The sequence below is a fragment of the Nannospalax galili genome, unplaced genomic scaffold, assembly GCF_000622305.1.
Source record: "Nannospalax galili isolate Female #2095 unplaced genomic scaffold, S.galili_v1.0 scaffold39, whole genome shotgun sequence".
NCBI lineage: Eukaryota > Metazoa > Chordata > Mammalia > Rodentia > Spalacidae > Nannospalax > Nannospalax galili.
In genome coordinates, this window is record NW_008346683.1 from 2,672,404 (window position 1) to 2,678,851 (window position 6,448).

A 6,448-nucleotide genomic window follows, 5' to 3' on the forward strand; every position below is an offset into this window, starting at 1 on the left:
AGATAGATAGATAGATGATAGATAGATGATAGATGATAGATCGAAAGATCGATAGATAGATGATAGATAGATCGATAGATGGATGATAGATGATAGATAGATGATAGATTGAAAGATCGATAGATATAGATAGATGATTGATGGATGGATAGATAGATGATAGATAGATAGATAGATAGATAGATAGCCTATCAAGTCCCCAATGTGTCTGCAAATGCCTGGGTGAGGCAACCCAACATAGACAAACGTCACATTTGGTCTCATAAATGGATGCTAATTTTGAATATTTAGATATACGTGTTTCAATTGGAAAATCTATAGAGGTCAGAATGTAGTAAGGGGCTCTGGGGATTGGGGGCTCATGGGAGGGGAGATAAATGTAGGATGAGTTCTGATCTGCTAGGTTTCCCTCCTATCTCTTCCCAAGCACAGTCGGGGCTCTTGTGAGGGAGGAGCAGTATAATTGGTCTGTGCCTGAACATTTTACCTTGGATACTCAGAAGCCCTCAAAATGAAGTTGTGAGTGCGTGAAACAAGAAGTTCAGAGGCTTCTGGAAAAGTGTGTGGGAATCTGGTGTTATTGTGCAAGGCAGATGGGATTGGAGTAACAATCGGCATCATAAGTAGGGACTCCTGGGGAGAAGAAAGTTAAGTTACATGCTACCATGTGTCCCTGGCCTCTGCTTACACTTTAGGTAGCTCAGCAATGCTTTTCTTCCTCCTCAGATCTACTATTGAGTAACTATCATTATTCACACAGAGGCCCTTGATGAGCTGGGTCCGGAAACCCCAGAGTTCCTCAGAGAGCTGTGTCACCCACTAAGGGGCTATCAGCAGCAGTACTCATAAAGTCCATGAATGCCAGGTTTATTCTTACAGTAAATGTCCTTGGGTATGTCTCTGGGTTTTCTTCTCTGTAGGATTTGTTTCTGGAGGGTATTTGATGGCCTGTAGGTGCCAGGTTGTGAAAGATATAAAACACCTTGGTGCCTGGGCTGGGCTCTGTGCCCTTGTGTGCTCATTGGCCTTGATAATTACATCCCAATTCTCTTATGCTCCATATAAGTTTGCTGTAAAGGAGTTGGTGACAGGCAGCTTGAGCAGCTAAGGGAGTGGATGCTCCAGAGATTGGATCCATCCAGGAGATGTACAACCACTCTGCTCCCAAATGCATTCTCATTCCTAGGGTGCTGCTGAGTTGCGGGTGAGCATGGGTGGCCCCAAGTTTTGCTTCCAGCCTTGTTAAAGCACTACCTGCCTTAGAGCTCTGAATGGCGGACTATCAGCACCCCCCCTTGCTCCACAGCAGGGGTTCCAGGTACATTTTTACCTGATTCTTGCTCTATGCTGTTCAGTGTGTTGGTTGATTGAGGCCTAGACATTCAAAGGTGCATGAGTCTTCCATGCAAGGTACTCAAGTACACAGACAGGCTTTCATACTGAGAGATTGTTGTTAAAACTGAAAAGTGTCTGAGGCAACAAAACCATTCAGGGAGAGGTACTCTCTGCCTCCGGGAGTCAGGAGACTTCACAGGGAAGGAAAGGGAGTGTTGGGGGAACCTGAGACTTGAGGAGGAATTTTCCATATGGGGGCACTGGAAGGAGCCTGAGTGATTGACAAGAGCCTGAGTTGTTGTGTGGAAGAGGAGGACAGAACAGAGAGCATGGGTAGATCATTAGCCATTTGGAAAACTTTCTACCAGTTCACTAATTTCCTTTATCCAAGGAACACAGTTTTTTATTTTTATTTTTTTAATAACCACATAACTAGAAGAAGCGTTTCATTACAACAGCATTGACATGTTCAATAACAATTTCCAGAAATGAGATGCATCTCTTTCAAAATTGGCTGTAAATTTTTAGGTTCACAGTTGAATTAATACAGTTATACAATATTGAACTCAGTATAAACCCTGTAAGACTTAAAATTGAATGAGGTTTTAACCTTTAAAAAAGATCTCCATTTCATTTTAAAATATACTGTTTCATACAGAAAAACTCTTTTTTTTCCCAGATAAACCTTGACTAGTACACATTAAAAAACAAAAATGAGCAATCCAGGCTCAGCAGATACCTTGTGGGGGAAGATGCAGAGGGAGAGCTGCAGCCCTCAACTCAAACATTACGACTCTTTTCTTTACCTTTTTAAATTAAAAAAAGTATTTTTATTGAGTTTTTGTACATTTCATACAACAATTCGTAATCAAATTTAGACTCCACCTCCTCCATCCGTGTCTCCATGTAACCCCTCCCCCAGTGGACCACAGGCATTCTCCCATTCCACCATACGTGCTAAATTCTATTCAGCCAAGTGTTGGCACCCAGATGTCTTTTAGTGCAAGCTCATCCACTGGAGTCTAGTCATTCTATCTAAAGATCTTTTCTTTTTTTCTTCTTTGATTTATTTATTTTTTAATGGGGCTTTTGGCTACTCTACCATTGCCCCCTCTGAAGAGGTAACCCTAAAATCTTTTAAGGATTAGATAAAAGCTCCCAGATCGACATTTTTGGTCTGTGGAACAGAGTATGGTGCTAAGGGGCCCAAGGACACTGTGGGTTTTAGCCAAGAAACTGGCTACTTTTTTTGGGGGGGGGGTCTTTTTTACCCTAACTGCCTAGCCAATTCCTACCTCCTGTTCTTATCGCACCATCCTCTGAAGAGGTTACCCAGATTCCCAATAGGGAATCGGGACTCAGACCTCTCTGGCTTCTTCCATCCTGAACAGGGATGCAGGGTGAGGCAACTGGAGTATCCCTTCAGTGGGTCAATCTAAAAGACTCCCAAATTGCATAACTTGTCTCTAGGGAGAAAAGAAAATCCTTGAATGGTCAATAGAAGATGTGAAGAAATAAAGGCAAGAGTGATTAGCATTACAAGTTCTAGACAGGGAACTAGAAAAAAGTCAGAATAGGGCAATTTTCAAATGTTCATAAGGGAGTCCATTGGAATTTCTTGACAAGGGCTTCCAAAAGCATCTCTCTATTAGGTTCCTCCTCATTTTTATTTTGTCTTCCAAGGCTGGACTCTAGAATGAGGGATTCATGATTTGCTTTCAGGTATTTTGATAGCTGTTGGAGTGGTTACAATCAGTGTCAGTTCCCTCTCAAAGGCTTCTAGATAAGGAGAGAAATCAAATTTATCCATCATTTTAGAACAATAGCTGGTTGTCTCCGTTAGCTATAGGTGGGCACTACAGTATTGGAGACCAAAATTTGAAGTCTTATATCTGAGCAACACTTTCTGGTTAGGAACAAAATCATCAATGCAAAATAATTGTCTAAATAACTTTTTATATGGACTTAAGCCTAATGTCTGGGAAGTGTAATCCCTTGAACTCTTAAAGAAATATACCGACTACTTTACTCTGGTTATATTTTCCTTTTGGATGTTTAAGACCATACAGTTGGCCCAAATAAATCAAATTTATTTTTACACTTAAGGTCATTTGAGGATCTGTTCCTCAGGGGTCACATGGGCTGGGGAGGAGATCCTGCCTCCTTTCTTTTACCAGTTCCATCTATATAAAGATAAGTCAAAGGTCCTGTTTGACCATGTCTGGCGTCATTTGGAAGCATGAATGAGCTATTTCCTCTGAGTTGACCCTTCTCTTTGTAGACTGGACACTAGTTCAAGTCCATTTCATGGGGTCTCCATGTCCTCCCTGAACAAGACAGGTGACTCACCACAGTTATAGGACATTTTGAGAGATGTTCCATAGTCCACTGGAACTTAGTCGACCTTGGAGGGCAAGGACTAAAAACTGTCCTTTAAGTCCCTCTGACCACATTATTATAGGCCTCAAACTATGGCTGTTAAACATCCAAAAAGGTTAGTTCCACCAGTCTGGTACTTTTAATTATCATGTGCTGTGTAGATAAGGCTTTGGTAAAAAACCAAATATTCTCAAATAAACCTTGAGTAGATAAAATATGTTCCTTAAACTAGTTGACTAATCTATGACCATAGAAATTTTAAGATTGTGTGTATATTATTTTTGACTCATCCTTTATATATCATAACAAACCTACACAGACCTTCATCACTTGCTTAGGCTTTCCCATTATTTCTATTTTGGAAAATATCTCCATTCCCATATCCTTTTAACATCTTTTACGTTTTCATTTTCTTTTGTAAAAAATAATTATGAGACATAATAGCATTAACGAATAAATTTTCCATCTCTTGTGAGACTTCTTTTCTTGGAGATGCTAAACAATGCTTACTCTCTTTTAAGATTCTAGTGTCAAGCCAATGTTTGATTAAAGTTTTACTGGGGAACCAATGAATTTATTGAGCTTACTTACCAGATAACTGAGGGGTTGCTGAGGTGTATCTATGACCCGAGGGTATGCACACTGGAAAGCCTTTACCCAGCATGGGTCATGCCTTCTCTTCCTAGTCTTCCCCAGATTGTATAGTTCAGCCCTCCCCAAATCCAGGAGGCCAAACTTATTTTTAATGCAACTAACACTTAGATGTTTGAACATGTGTCTCTAATCTCTATATATCTGATTATTACTAGTCACGGTTGGTTACACTTGGATCCTTGGCACCTGAGTATGGATATAAAGTCATCAGGTAGATTTCAATGGTAATGTTTTTCACTTCTACTAATTAACATAAAGCGAATTTTCATGCTTCTTTCTTAAATATAGCTCATTTTTAAATTTATTGATTTCTTGTGTATTTCATACAGAACATCCCAAACAATCTTATTCATCTACCCACTTCCCAAATGACACCCTCCCATGCCCCCTCCCCCCACCGAAGCCCATATACTCTGTCATCCCTGTTACTGTCCGCTATTTTGTCAGTGCCCGCCAGCCATTTCCCAATGCTTGTCCATCGGCTGAGTCTAGTCAGCCTATCTAGAGTTCCCAAGGCACACAGTTTTCAGGAGGTCTTGTGCTGATTTAAGTATCTGCATTGTAGTATTTCTTAAATATGAAATTTGATGCGACATCTGTAGAGATAGCTTGATTAAACTAAGAGCAAATGAAATCAACATACAAAAGAGATTATCTGCAGCCTCAGGTTGGTTGTGGCACTGGACTCATTTATCAGTAGAGGAGTAGAGAGAGAAAATACAGAAATATGGTATATGTACACAGTGCAGCCATAATGGAGAGTGAGATTCTGTCAGGAAAATGGATGGAACAGGGTATAGCATGTTAAGTGGAATAGGGTAGACACAGAAAAGTAAGCACCAGGCTTCTGTGACTATGTAGAAAATAAGAACACATGTGAAGAAATGTCCAGGAAGTAAGAGAGATATTTCTGTTTGAGACAGGGAAAGATGCTGATGGACTAGAGAAAGAGGTGGTAGAATAGTGAGGGATGATGTATGCGTGCAGAGCAATCACTGTGAGACCATTAGTCCAGTCAGTATATGTATATTAGAAAATAATAAAACTTCAAACATATAGGAGATTGATATATAAATCCTGATAAGACCTCAAATTTCAAATCATCAGTATTATACATGATCTGGTGATTCTGTTAGCCTCCCGGTGTGGGGAGAGGGTGGTCACTGTGGCCTGGAGTTTACATTGCCCACAGACTGCAGCATGACTGGTTTCTGCCCACTTTCCTCTTGTCACTGAATTCTGATTCTGGGTCATGGTTGCTGTACCCGAGTCATGGTGGTGTCTAGTCTTGCTGAGTTCTTGTTATCCTGGAAAGGTTACAGTTGTAGGCAGTGTGATTATCAAAACAGGTTCAAAAGTAGGTTGTGACATTAGGCTCCGCTAAAAGATGAGGATGCAGAGGACCTGGATGCGCTTCAGAGAGGAGTACAGGGGTGAATATAAGCAGAGTACCTTACACACATGTATGGAAATATCACAGCGAAACCCCACTGTACAACTAACACACTAAGAGAAGTGCACTCCAAATACTGTTATCAAAGTGGAAGTTTCAAATTAGCAAACACTTCCAGAAAACACAGGAAACCCCATAGGCATTTACATTGTCAAGTAGTAATGTCAAACAGAAATTTGGGGCTGATCTGGTTAGCCAAATTATGCTGATGTAGAGTGAAGTATTGACAAGTGTTATTATTGTACAGACGGGGGTAATTATTAGTAACATTAGAAATGATTATTCTAGCAAGTGTTTAAGTATGCCAGGCACTGTTCTGAGCATTTTATGCATGCTGTCTGGTTTAATCTTCGCCCACACCCCTGCTAAATAGTATTGTTATTATTCCCATTTAACATGAGGGAGGCAAGACCTAAAAGGTTTGTCAGGACTAAGGACACATGGGTGAGGAACAGCACATGTAGCATTCAGACCCAGGCAGTCTGGCCTTGGGCCTCTTGCTCCCCCTGAGCACTGAGGGTGTAAATTAAGATTTCAGCTCTCACTTTAATAGCTTCCCACACAAATAACTAATGGCCAATTCACATTATTCCCTGCAAGGGTTTTTTTGCGGGGGGGGGGGGGGCA

General features: G+C 40.8%; 1 protein-coding gene across 5 annotated transcripts in view; it reads left to right on the top strand.

Moving 5' to 3' along the window:
- Large1 (LARGE xylosyl- and glucuronyltransferase 1) overlaps positions 1-6,448 on the top strand; it is a 581,831-nt gene that overhangs the window by 217,596 nt on the left and 357,787 nt on the right. The window contains exon 1 of one of the 5 annotated variants that reach the window (XM_029568311.1): positions 1,303-1,318. The exons of the other annotated variants lie outside the window; for them this stretch is intronic. The gene's annotated coding sequence lies outside the window, so the exon portion shown is untranslated. Of the gene's footprint in view, positions 1-1,302; positions 1,319-6,448 lie in introns of those variants that run through there. 5 annotated transcript variants of the gene reach the window in all.